Raw genomic sequence first — 14390 nt, 5'->3', positions numbered from 1 at the left:
TGCTCTCAAGGAATTCTACTAGGTGGCTGCAATATATTCATAGATGAGAAAACAGAGGTAATATGCAAAATAAATGTCCAGTACTGGAATCAGGAACAGGAATCAGGAAAGGCCTTTTGAAGGCGGCAACATGTGAACTGAACCCTGAGCACAGTCTTTAGGGACAGTTTGTGCTAAGGCAAGGAGGTGGAAGATGAGTGGAATAGAGAGAGTGTGAGGGGAATAATGTGTAATCAGTCTTCAAAGGCTGGAGTCAGATTGAGAAGAGTTTTAAATGCTAAATAGAGAAGTTAGCTTTTAGGAAAAAAAAGCAGTGAGAGACTGTGATCAAGCCTGAACATTACGAATATCAATTTGGCAGCTATATTCAGGATAAATTAGAAGGAGAGGATTATGAATGTAGGGAGGGAGACCTATGAAGAGTCCATTTTAATAGTTTAAGCAGGAAATGATTAGGGCCTGGATTCTAGTTGAAAGTGTGATGAGTAGAGAGATGACCAAATGGAACATTTGGAATCAGCTTGTCAAATGATTGGACAATAGGAGGTCAATGACAGTGAAGAGGAGAGTGGTTTCCTTAGCAGAAGTAGGGAAGTTATTTTAAAAAAAAACTGCTGAAAAAGATAATGAGTTCTGTTTCTGACATTATTGCAATACTCATTATCAAGATGAGGACTCTGAGGTTCAAAGAGGATTAGTGACTTACCCAAGGTCATCACCCTCTCCCCTCCCCCATCGTCTAATATGCAGTCTGGTTATCTTTCCATTCCACTAGGCAGTTCTGTTTTAGGTAGATCTCTGTGGTTTGAATTTGTCTGTTTTTTTCACAAAGCTTTTTTATTTTTTGCATTGAAGAAAAGCAACTCCCATCCCCTGCAGCTATCTTTGACTGCCCAGCCTAAGTTTCAATCATCACTGAAAGTCACCTCTATTTTTTTTCCATAGTTATGTGGAATTGAAAGTGGTTTTAGAATTTTTTTTTTTTTTGGAGAGGAGAAGTGACAGATATTTTCAATCTTTTCTTCTCCAATTTAAATGTTTGCAATATCAAGATGTTTGAGATAGGTATTTGATAATGCCTTTAGCTTGACTTTTTACTGTAAAATTATGTTTTCAAAAATCATATTTGCATGTCATATTTTCAAAGTTTTAAAAATGTTAAATTCTGATTTGCATAAAATGTTCTTTTGGTTCCCTTGTTTACCTGCTTTATAAAAGCCTCAGGGAAAGAAATGGTTACAGGAAAATATTAGCTCTAGATTGCAATGTGAAATTCATTGAAAATCAGCAATGAGCAGTAGTTGCTGTTGTCTGATATAAATGGTCATTGATCCATATAAAATATCTCCTATAACAGTAAGTCAATATGATTGTCCACAAAGGTGTCATGCACAATATATGTCTGTGCCATTCACTTATGTGCTCTATTTTAGTCTGCAGCAGGTGAAGACCTCTCAGTGTTCAGAGGCTGATTGATGACCCACTAGTCTGTAACTTTTAATCTCCATATTTTTCTTGTTTGCTTGCTCTTGGGCAAGAGGTAGTATCTAACAGTGTAGCTGTATTTAAATATGTCAGATCCCAAGTGGAAAATAGATTAGCTATACTGGGGAAGGAGTTTCTGCATGAGGGGAGGAGGAAGTTGAATTAGATGAATCTTCTAACTTTACAATTTTGTGGTTTTTTCCACCGTCATGGTGGTGCAGCTAGAAATGTTGGAATCACAAAGACAAAATTTCAAGGGCTCCGTTCCCCAATATTAATGACAAATAATGACAGCTGACATTTGTATAGTATTTCATTAAGGGCAAAGCACGTTATGTATAATCACAGCCCTGTAAGGTAGGTACTACAGGTATCATTATTAATCCATTATACAGATAAAGGAGTTGATGATCAGGATTTTCCTTATGATCACATGGCTAGTGAATGAGTAAATGTCAGAGGCAGGGTTCAGAACTACTTCTTTTTGACCCAACATCACGTTGCTTGACATATTGATTTATGGATTTCTGTTCTTTCTTAATTATGTTTATACTTAGGATGAAGCATGAAAGGATAAGATTTGCCTATCAATTTTCTGTCTTTAGCAGCTCTGAGAAAAAGTCTGACATGGGAGCAAAATGTAAGTAATTATGGAATTGAATTACTGCATATTTCACCTACTAGAGCCCTTACATTCACGGGCTTATATATTTAGAAGTGGGAGGACTCTCAGAGGCCAGTAGGTCAATCAATAGCCAACAAACATTTATTAAGCCATTACTGTATGCCTAGCACTGGGCTAAATCCTGGGGATACAAAGAAATGCAAAAACAGGGTCCCTGCCCTCAAGAAACTTACCACGTGCAAAAAAATTGTAAATATAAGATATATACAGTGCAAATGAAAGATTAAGTCAGAAAGAAGACACCAGGGGATAGGGAGGAGACTTGAAAAAGCTTCATTTAGTAGGTGGAATTTGAACTAAGTTTTAAATGACACTGGGGAAGCCAATAGGTAGAGGGAAGGAGGAGAGTGTTCCAAGAATGGGGGTACAGTTGGGAGATGGAGATTGGGATATATATCAAAGATGTTGAGAAGGTAGAAAAGACAAGACTTGGCAGTGAATTGGACATGTGGAATGACTGGGAAAGAGAAGTCAAGGATGATACTGAGCTTTTCAAGCCTCGGTTACTGGGAGGATGGTGGTGGTCTCAACAGTAATAGAGAAGGTGGGAAGAAGGGAGGGTTTTGGGGGAAAGATAATGAGTTCTGTTTTGGACATTATCAAATTTGAAATGCTTATTGAAACATCTGATTTAGGATGTCCAAAAGAGAGGTTAGGGCTAGATTTATAGATCTGGGAATCATTCACATAAAGATGACAGCTGAACCCATGGGAACTTATGAGATCACCAAACCAAAGAGTATGGAAAGCAGAATCAATGAGAGCCAAGGACAGAGCTTTGGGGGACAACCGCCTGAAAGAAATGGGTGCAGATTGAGCAAAAGAGGCTGAGAAGGAGCAACCATACAGGTAGGAGGAGACCAGGAGAGAATAACATATTTGGAAGAGTGTCATTAACAATGTCAAAGACTGTAGAGAAGTCAAGAATGAGAACTGAGAAAAGGACATTACTTTTGGCAATGAAGAGATAGATCCTCGGTGACCAGAGGGAGCAGCTTCAGCAGAGTGATGAAGTTGGAAGCCAGATTCCAGAAGCCTTCAAATCAGGTGAGAGGAGAGGTACCTGACAGAGGGGACGGCATCACGAGTACACGGAGAGGTGCTGCCTTTGGCAGCAGTCAGGGCCAGTTTGGGATCCAAGAAGGGAGGGAAATAGTGAAGGAAAAATGTCTGCATGATGTGGGTTGGAGAGAAGGGAAAAGGGTGAGCTTTCATCGGAGGAACCCAATTTTTTCAGTGAAGAGTGGAACAAAGTCCTTAGCTGAGAGAATGAGGGAAGAAGGCCTGTGGGGAGAGACTGCAAAGCTGGGAGTGGCTGCTTTGGGCAGTGGGAAGTGAATCCATTAGGGAAGAATAGGTGGATATTTCAAAATGTTCTTCATCAGAGAAGGGGAGGAAAGATAAAGGATGATAGCTACCAGAAATGATGAGGTCAAGTGAAGATTTTTTAAGGGAGGAAAGACATAAGAGTATTCTTAGGCAACTGGGGAGTAGTTAGTAGATGGGGAGAGACTGAAGATTTAGAGAAAATGGGATGTTATGGAAGGGGGCGGGGAGCAGTATTCAGAAGAAGACTGAATTGGATGGTTAGTCATCCCTTTCACATCTCTTCCACCATTTTACATTTGAGGAAATATAGCCTCAGGTCAAGTGACTCACCCAGAGTCACAAAGGTAGTAACTGTGAAAGACAGAATTTGAAAACAGATACTCCAGAATCCTGTGCTCTTCCTCCATTACAAGACTGCCTTTAGGGTAGTTTTTGACAGTCAAGAATGATTAGAATTTGCCTATATTCTGGAACCACTAGAAGTAATTCCTTTAGATTAAAGCTGAAGTTCTTTAATAAGACCACTATTTAGATTTATGATTTATTTATGACTTTCCTTGTTGTCACTCAAGTAATTTGACCCAAAATCTTCTATTGTCATTGGGAAAAAAAAGGAAGGGAACCAAGAAGGAGATAAACCATTTCACCATAGTGAGAAATAGTAGCTGCTATTTCCACAGTGAGAAGTGGTAGCTGGTATGTCTGTTGCATGTAAATCTTTGTCCCTGTCAAATTGCCTGTGGTGTGGTGGAAAGCCCACTGGCTCTGGATTCTGAGAATTGCAAAGTCAGATTTTAGCTTTACTCCTTCCTTGCTCCTGTGTAAATTTGGGGGCAAGTCGTTTCACTTCCCTGTGCATCAGTTATCATCATCTGTAAAAATGGGTATTGAACTACACGATCTGATCTCTAAAGTGCTTTCCAGTTCTAAGTCTGTGGACCTATAGTTTAGAGTTACAGTGTTTTTTACCCAGAGGTAGCAATGGGATTGAATTTCTGTGTTTCAGTAAATGGTTTCAGGTATGGCTTTGTATTGCCAGCATCTAGCACACTGTACCTTGTGCATAGTACTCAATAAATTCTTGTTTGTCCTTGCTTGCTTGACTTACTCATGAACTGTATTTAAGTGAGACAGAGTTGCACAAAGTAGTCAGCCTTACTCTCTCTTCCACAGTCATCAAAGTCCAGTCAGTGGCAAGATAAAAGTCAAAATGTCTGGCGATGGCCTGGGATGCAGTGGATGACTGGCATCTTTGATGTCTGACCAAGCTCCAAGTGCTCCACAGTATCTGCTTCAGCCACCTTCATGGCCATTGGAACAAAATATTCTCGTTTGCCCATTCTGCCAGAAGAAGTCTTCAAGTGTTTGGGGATAGATATCCCCTTAACTCACTGAGGCCTATTGATTGCCCTCAACCTGGTTTAGCCCATCTGCCAAGAGGGTAACTGACTCAGTAAACTGATCTTTGTAAGTCTAGACATTTTCACTGACTGTCCCCTATGCATGTCCCCTTCTTCATCCCTTGCCTCTTGAATTTTCTGACTTCCTTCAAGTCCCAGCTAATTAAATAAGTTTCTATAGGAAGTCCTTCCCAATCCCTCTTAATTCTAATGCTTTCCTTCTGTTGATTATTTCCAATTTATCCTACATATAACTTGTTCATACTGCCTTTTAGGCATCTTGAATGGGATGTCCAGTAGACATCTTAAACTCAACATGTTCAAAATTGAATTCATGATTTTTATTTGTACATCCTCCTCCCTTCCAAACTTCTGTATAACAAGCTAAGAGCAGCACCATCCTCTCAGTCCCCCAAGCTTGAAACCTAGGGGTCATCCTCAAATTCTCACTATCTTTACCTTCCCCTCTCTCTTCTTCCCCCACCCCAATAAAATCTGTTGCCAAGATATATTTATTTCACCTTTGCAACATCTTGAGAATATGCTCCCTTTTCTTCTTTGATATTGTTACCACCTTGGTGCAGGTCCTCATTGCCTTACTTCTAGACTACTGCAATTGCCTACTAGTGGGTCTGCCTGTCTCTAGTCTCTCCCCACTCGATCCAATCCTCCACCTAGCTGCCAACATGATTTTGCTAAAGTTTGGGCCCAGAATCTCACACTCACTACCCAATAAATTCTAGTGTCTCCCTATCACCTCCAGGATCAAACAAAAAATTCTGTATTTGATGCATTCAAATCCCTTCATAATCTAGCCACCTTCAGTCTTCTTACATCTTACTCACCACCAAGTACTCTGATTCAGTGACACTGGCCTGCTGGCTTCTCCCTGAACAAGGCAGTTTATCTCTCAGCTCTGGGCATTTTCTCTGGCTGTCACCCATCCCACTTCATCTCTGCCTCCTGGCTTCCCTGACTTCCTTCAAGATCCAGTTTAAATCATATTTTCTAGAGAAATCTTTTCCTATCCCCTTTCATTCTGGTGCCTTCTCTTTGTTTGCTTGTTGTCTTCTCTATTAGATTGTGAGTTTCTAGAGGACAAGGTCTATCTTTTACCTCTCTTTGAGGCAGCTAGATAGCAAAGCAGAAAGCACTGGGCCTGGAGTCAGGATAGACCTTAGTTCAAATCCAGCCTCAGATACTTAATTGTGTCACCTTCCCTGGCAAATCATCTCTCTCTGCCTCAGTTTCTTCAACTGTAAAATGGGGATAATAACAACACTTACCTTGAAGGCTTGTTTTAAGATCAAAAGAGGTAATATTTACAAAATGGTTAGCACAGTGCTGGACACGTAATTGGTACTTAATGTTTACTGATTAATTGACTGGAGAGAGGGTTTAACAGAAATTATTTTGGAGTAGATCTTTGACTTCATTGGCATAGGGATCTCCTAATAAGAACCTTCTACCAGTGTACCTTCTCTGCAACTGAAACTTCAAGAGACTAGACTAAGGTCACTTAGATAGTATATGTCCAAAGGCAAGGCTTGAACCCAAGTCTTCCTGATGCCAAAGCAAACTCTGTCTACTATGACAAGTTGCCAATCAGCTGAGATGATTATCATATATACATTCAAAAGTTTTATGTAGCCTTAGATGTTTGGTAACATTGTGCAAATGTGACTTGTTGAATTAACAAAATGTGAAGGTTAGGTAGGGGAATATCGTTACAATTTTACTCCTAGAAAGAAGCTAGATAGGGAATTATGAGATCAAAGTTTTGGTCCCACTAACTAGCTCTGTGACCTTGGATATTTTCACAACTATATAGTGTAGTGGAGATTAGAAAGTAGAAATCTATTTCGGCGTCAGCAGCATTCAATTAAAGATATTTTACTTTTTAAATTAAGTTTTATTCTGTCAGCAACAATCCTTCTCTTTGTCCCAACTTCCTGCAATTGAGAAAGAAAACAAAACAAAACCTGTTATAAACATATAGAGTCAAACAAAACCTCCGTATTGTCAGTGTCCAAAAGAAAAGAAATGTAAACACACATATATTTATATGAATGTATGTAAATGCATTCTCATTCTGCACTCTTGAGTTTTTTAGCTCTCTTTCAGGAGATGGATAGCATGTTTCATTCTTAGTCCTCTGCAATTGTGGTTGGTCATTTCACTCATTCTTTCAAAGTTATTTTCTTTATAATGTTGTTATTATTATATATAATGTTTCCCTGATTCTTCTCATTTCACTCTTTATCAGTTCATACAAGTTTTCCCAGGTTTCTCTGAAACCATCCCCTTCATAATTTCTTATAGCACAATGATATTCTATAATATTTACATACTGTAACTTATTTGTTGATTCTTCAATTGATAGGGAACCTCTCAGATTGCCATTCTTAGCCACCTCAAAAAGAGCTATAGATATTTTTGTACATCTTTAGAATTTGTTTTGCTTAGAGTTATTTCCTCCCTCACTCTACTCATCTTCTATTTCATCTTTCTTCTTCTATTTCCCTGTTGAGTGAAATGTAATTCTGTACCCAAATGAGAATGTGTGTATGTATGTATGTATGTATGTATGTACTGTTCGCAGGTACTACTTCCTTTCTTTGACCAGTTCATATGAGAGTAAAGTTTAGGTGTCAGTCACTCCCATTCATCCCACCCACTCCCTTCCTCTTTGTTTAGATAGGCTTCCATTATTACACCCCCAATTGCATGAGATAATTTTCCCTAAGGCCTTCCTTTCCTTACCTCTCTAGTGTATCCCTCTTCCCTTATCTTTTCAAATTTTTTTTGAAGTTCATCAAGATATAACAAAGCAACTCTGAAGTCTTCTGTCTAATTAGACTCTGTGACATTTGATAATGTTAGGGTCTAGAGAGAACACATGTATCATCTCTCTATATTTGAATTCAAGCAGTTTATTCCCTATAATTGTTTCTTCATGTTTACCTTTTTTATGTTTCTCTTAAATTCTGTGTTTGAACTTCCAAGTTTCTATGCAGATCTGGTCTTTTCATCAGGAATGTTTGGAAGTCCTCTATTTCAATAAAGGTTAATTTCCCCTACTCCTTACCTACCGCCATATAATTCTCCTGTACTCAGATTTTCTGGCTAAGTTATTCTTGACTCAGCAGTGTGCTAGTGGCAATTCCTACCAGCTCACTGATTGTTAAATTTCCAGTGTGAATGAATACCTCAGAAATCAGCAAAGCTATAAATCAAAACTTGATTTTTTTTTTTATTTTGGTGATAGTCTACTTAAGAAAGTAATGTAGAAAATTTTAACAATGCAGAGTAAACCTAAAACTGTGCTGTGTGCTTTTTTTCAGTGAGTCATTATGAAACATTAATTAGTACCTCTCCACAATCCCCCCACCCCCCTCCATAACCCTATATCCCTATATCCTTTGCCTTCTGGAATATCATATTCCAAGCTCTCTGCTCCTTGATGGTGATGGCTGATAAATTGTATAAGACTTTGACTGTGGCTCCTCTATTCTTGATTTTTTTCTTTCTGACTACTTGCAGTATTTTCCTTTTGATGTAGTGACTCTGGTTTTTTACCACAATGTTCCTGGGAGTTTTCATTTTGGGGTTTCTTTTAGGAAGTAAATTCCTTCTATTTCTACTTGGCACTTTGGTTCTAAGAGATCAGAGCACTTTTCCTTCATGATTTCTTAAAATAAGGTGCTTATGTTCCTGGGATATTTGGTAATGCTTTTCTGGTAATCCCCTGATTCTTTTTGTTTTTTGTTTTTGTTTTGTTTTATTTTTAGAACTGTGAGCACTTTAATCACACACAATATTGTTGATTTTGTTTCTGTTGAGTTGTTTCAGTTATATTTGACTCTCTGTGACCCCATTTGGGGTTTTCCTGGAAAAGATACTAGAGTGGTTTGCCATTTCCTTTGCCAACTCATTTTACAGATGATAATACAGATATAGAGGGACTGAAGCAAATAGGGTTAAGTGATTTGCCAAGGGTGACGTAGCTAGCAAGTGTCTGAAGCAGAATTTGAACTCAGGTCCTCCTTACTCCAGGGCCAGTGCTTTATCCACTGTGCCACCTAGCTGCCATATATATAATATTAGGTAAGCACAATTTATTTTTCATTTATTTTAAAGTATTTGTATTCATTTTAAACTTAGATACAAAACAAGAAAAGAAAAAAAGAACATTTCTATGTACATAGAGAACATAACAGAGATTCACTATAAAACAATAAATTTTCATTTCATGAAAACCTATGTAATAAATTCTACACATTGTTTTCAAAGCCACCCAACTCTTCTATGCTTCCTTCTAGATTTTCTTTTGTTCTCTACTGTGTACTTTTTATTTTTTTCCCTCCCCACCCCCTCCAGAGAAGACCACAAATAAATGGGAAAAATATATACATATAATATATACACACATATACATACACACAGATATGTGTGTATATATATACATGTATGTATATATACATGCACATATACATATATGTAAGACCATACCATGAATATTTCTATTTATCAGTTCTTTCTCTGGAGGTGGATAGCATTTTGCTTCTTAGGTCCAAGTCTTTCCATGTTTTTCTAAATCGACCAGCTCATCATTTCTTATCTTATCTGAGAGACTGTCTATGAAAGTTTCCCTACAATTTTCTGCTTTCCTTCTAATCTTGGCTACATTGGTTTTATTTATACAAGAAAATTTTAATTTAAAATAATTAAAATTATACTATTGTGGTATATAAGAAATGATAAGCAGGATGATTTAAGAAAAACCTGGAAAGATTTACATAAACTGATGCAAAGTGAAGTGAAAAGGACCTGGAGGACATTATACACAATAACTGCAATATTGTTTGATGAAGAATTGTGAATGACTTAGCTATTCTCAGCAATACATGATGAAGCATACTACTGCCGCCATAGAAAAAAACTGATACAGACTGAATACAGATTGAAGCGTGCTTTCTTTCTTTCATTCTTTTTCTTTTATTCAAGTTTTCTTGTACAAAATGACTAACATGGAAGTGTTTTACATGACTGTACATGTATAAACTATACCTGATTGTTTACTGTCTCAGGGAGAGGGGAGGAGAAGGAGGAATAGACTTTGGAACTCAAAACTTAAAAAAAAACCCAAATATTAAAAAAATGTTTCAACATGTAATTGGGGAAAATAAAATATATTTTTAAAAATAAAAGAAAAAATAAAATAATCAAAATTATCCATTTTACACTTCAACAATGCTCTTGCCTTATAATATAGTTTAAGGTCTGTTACTACTGATCTCCTTCCTTTACAGTATTTCCCCTTAGTTTATTTGAAATTCTTGACCTTTTGTTCTTTCAAGTGAATTTTGTTATAACTTTTTCTAACTCAGTAAAATAATTTTTTAGTGATTTAATTGGGATGACATTGAATAAATAGATTAGGTAAAATTGTCATTTTTTACTATGTTGGCTTTACCTACCAATAAACAATGAATATTTCCCCAATTATTTAAATCTGACTTTATAATGTATTTTATGATTACGTTCATGTAGTTCCTGTGTCTGTAGTCCCATGATTCTTGAGAATGCTAGATGGCTCAGTAGATAGAAGACTAAGCTTGGAGTCAGGAAGACCGAATTCAAATCCAAACTCACTTACTATTAGTTGTGTGATTCAGGGTAAGTCACTTAACCTCTCTTTCCCATTTGCCTTAATCCTATGGAAAAAGAAATGGCAAACCACTCTAGTGCCTTTGCCAAGAAAACTCAATAATGGGGTCATGCAGAATCAGACATAACTGAGCAATAATAATGATTCTTGATTTTTTTTTCTCTTTGATCTGTTTAATAGGTCAGTTGTTTTTGCTATGAGATGCCTTACATTTTCTTGTATTTTTCTTTTAGTCTTTTGACTTTGTTTTTAATAATTCTTGTATTATGGAGTTATTTGGCTCCTACTTGGTTCATTCTAATTTTCAGGAAGTTTGTTGTTTGGGCAAGGTTTTGGGCCTTTTGTGCCAAGATGTTAATTCTGTTTCCATTTTTTTTTCTTCCACATACCCCATTTCTTTTCCATTTTTTTCTCCTCTAGCACACTAATTTCACTTATTTAAAAAAAAGTTTTAAACTTTTAAAAACCTCTTGATTCTTCTCTTCTAGGAATTCTACTTAAATTTGAGTCCAAGCTATATTTTTTCTCTGAGATATTTTCATTGTAGATATTTTGGAATCATTCTCTTCTGAGTTTTGGATTCTTTTTTTTTGTTTTCCTATTTTTCCAGTCTAGGAAGTTATATGGCTTGGTGGAGAGAGTGCTGGGCCTGAAGTTAGGAAGTTCAAATCTGGCCTCAGACACTTGTTAGCTGTTTTAACTTAGGCAAGTCATTTAACCTCTGTTTGCCTCAGTTTCCTCTACTGTAAAAATGGGAATAAATAGTACTTACCTCAAAGGGTTGTTGTAAAGATTAAATGAGATAACATTTGTAAAGCACTTAGCACTTTGCCTGGCACATGGTGGGAGCTTAATAAATGCTTATTGATTGATATTGTTTATTGATTGATTCCTTTCTACTGAATTTGATGTTAAGGCTTTGCTCTGAAAACTTCTGGAGGGAATGCCTGGGCTGATACTTTTGCTACTTTCTTGGGATATTGAATGTTGAGTTTGAGAGACATAATTTCTGGGGAATTAGTCATTTTATTAATTATGGCTACTGAATAATTAATAAAAGGATGATCATTTGGCCATCTCTCATAAACCAAAGACTGATCATGGTGGCCTCTTGATGCTTATATGCCCTTGGAAGAGTGGGTATTCCTGACAAGTGGTAATCAACTCTGACTGGTTAACAATTAATGAGAGAATGAATATTATAATGAGAGATAGCCCTATTCTAATGAGAGGCTGAGAGAAAATTATGTCAGTCTTACTCCCAAACCACCCCCAGCCCTGGGCAATCTAGAGAAAGGATCTACCTCCCTGCCCCTCTAAGCCTAAGTAGAACACAAGGGGCTTCCCCATTTGGTGGGTTTTTTGAACAAGATTGAGGATAATGTTAAATCAAATCTCATTATCAGCTCTTTTCTTTAGAGGCTGATTTACTTAGTAGAGAATGAGGAAATAGAAAGGGAAAAAATCCTGGATCTCTCTAACAAATAATTAGTTATTAATATGAGATAAATAATTATTTCTCTCCCAGGGACAGCACAAGCTGGGGACCTAAGTTTTCAGTACATCCCCAGTGGCCTGTCTGAGTTCTCCAAGTTCTTGACATGGGTTTAAGTTTTAGCAACAGTAGACTGATGTTGAACTCAGCCACTGCTAAACAGCAGGAAAGCTCTGATGGTTCAGAGTGACAGAACTGCCAGTTTCCTTTAGTTTGGGATTCCTGTGACAGTGACTCCTCTGCAGGTTCACACTGGGCTAGAAGTTGGAACTGAGACCCTCTCTGCTTTTGGGGGGTCCCAACCTTGCCAATGTTTCTTGTTTCTAAATTTATTTCTAGCTTAGAACAGTCTAAATAATTCATTTTGATTCCGGTTCCCTCTTTAGTCTGTACTGAATTGGTAACAAGGAACTAGGTATTAAGCAACAAAGCTGCCAGTTGGCACCTATTCCTACACCTTACACAGGGTAATGATGCCCTGGATGGGTTTGGAATCTCCTCTAGCCCTGGTGTACAATTTCTCCCTAGTCTAGAGTGTTCTGATTGTTTCCAGTATCTGTAGATATTTTTTGCCTGTCTCCTTATACTGAATTGGACTGGAAAAATGAGCCACTGTGATTTTTTCTTAGATTCTCCATGAGGAATTGGTATAGTGGATTGAGTGAGGACCCTAGAGTTCAAATCCTACCTCACTTACTGTGTGACCCCGGGCAAGTCACTTAACCCTGTTTGTCTCAATTTTCTCATCTGTAAAATGAGCTGGAGATGGAAGTTGCAAACCACTCCAGTATCTTTGCCAAGAAAACCCCAAATGGGGTCATGGAGAGTTGGACAGGACTCAGATAATTGAAAAACAACAACAATTACAATTGTCTAGATTTGTTTGGAGTTTAGGGTTGGGGAGGAAGGTTGCTGTATTTTTTTCTGCTACTCATCATCTTGGCTCTGCCCTCTAAAGATATTCTTTGTTCATGTTTTGGATACATTTCCTGATTTATTCCTTATCCTTTTATTATTTTAGTTTCAGAACTTCTCTGGATATAGGCATAGTGATTTTATTGGCATAGAATCAATGTTCCTAGGGAGGAAATATCCTCTATGCAATGCAAATCAGCCCCTTCCCTGAAAATTTTATGGTTGGAGAAAGCACAGACTTGCTTAGCCTCACAAAACTTGTGTGTGTGTGTGTGTATGTGTGTGTGTGTGTGTGTGTGTGTCAGAGGGCTGGAACACGTCTTCCTGGCTTTGAGGCCACTCTCAAAATTACCTTCCTTTTCTTATAATATTAATCATTTTTCTTTTGTTCAAAGTTCGATAATGTATCTTTTCCTTAGTTGCTGAGGTGTACTAGGTATGCCGTAGACCTTCTTCTTTAGCAGCATAAAGCATGATTTAAGCCACATTTAATAATATCTAGGTTGATATAAGCCTTCAGAGTTTTCCTATTTACAAATACAGCTGGGCATTTGGGATTAGTGTTTTGTTTTTCCTTTGAGCAGATATAAAGTCCTGAACAAACATCTGTCTCCTGGAGCTTCAGAGTTGTGATTCTACCTGAAAAGACAGTTCTTCACACTGGGGATCTTACATCCACCAGCAGACACTGACTTCCAATATTTCACTACATAGGTATTATTTAATTTGATCCTTAAAAAACTTTGTGAGGAAAGTTGTCACATGGCAGGTAAGTGGAAGAACTAAGAGTGACCCACATTTCTAAATCTGCTAGACTATTTGTCTACCTTTTAACATAATCAGTTAACTGGAGTATGTCATTTGACAGCTTTCAGTCTTAGTGTGTTTTCTAGAACACTGAGTTATCCAGGGTCACACAGTGAGCATTAGAGGTAGAATCTGAACCCAATTCTTCCTGGTTGCAAGTCCAGCTCTCTATCCATGCTACTTTTCATAGTGAAGGATGGCTGAGGAAAAAGGGAGGAGAAAGAAAGCAGAGGGAAAAAAATCAAACTGCTTATTTGGGGGTGATGTACGATGTAGTGGAATAGGTCCTGGATTAGGAATTGGGGGGCTTGGGTTTTGAAATATGAACTCTGCTACTTGTTATGACCTTTGTGGCATCTGGGAAATTACAACCTCTCAGGGTCTTTTTTCCTAGTTCAGCTCCATTTTATAGATGAAGAAAGTAAGGTCTATAGAGATTTTGACTTCCTAAAGACTGTACAGACAAGGGCAAAGCATGGATTTTAACCCAGCTAAATCCGATTGGCTTGCCATGGCACCATACTGCTTATCTTTCCCAAAGGCCCCTTCCAGCTTTAACTATAGTGGTATGTTAGGGAATCCTCTCCTTTCCCCATATTGTTT

This window comes from Notamacropus eugenii, chromosome 2 (genome assembly GCF_028372415.1).
Source record: "Notamacropus eugenii isolate mMacEug1 chromosome 2, mMacEug1.pri_v2, whole genome shotgun sequence".
NCBI lineage: Eukaryota > Metazoa > Chordata > Mammalia > Diprotodontia > Macropodidae > Notamacropus > Notamacropus eugenii.
This window is presented reverse-complemented; position numbering follows the sequence as displayed.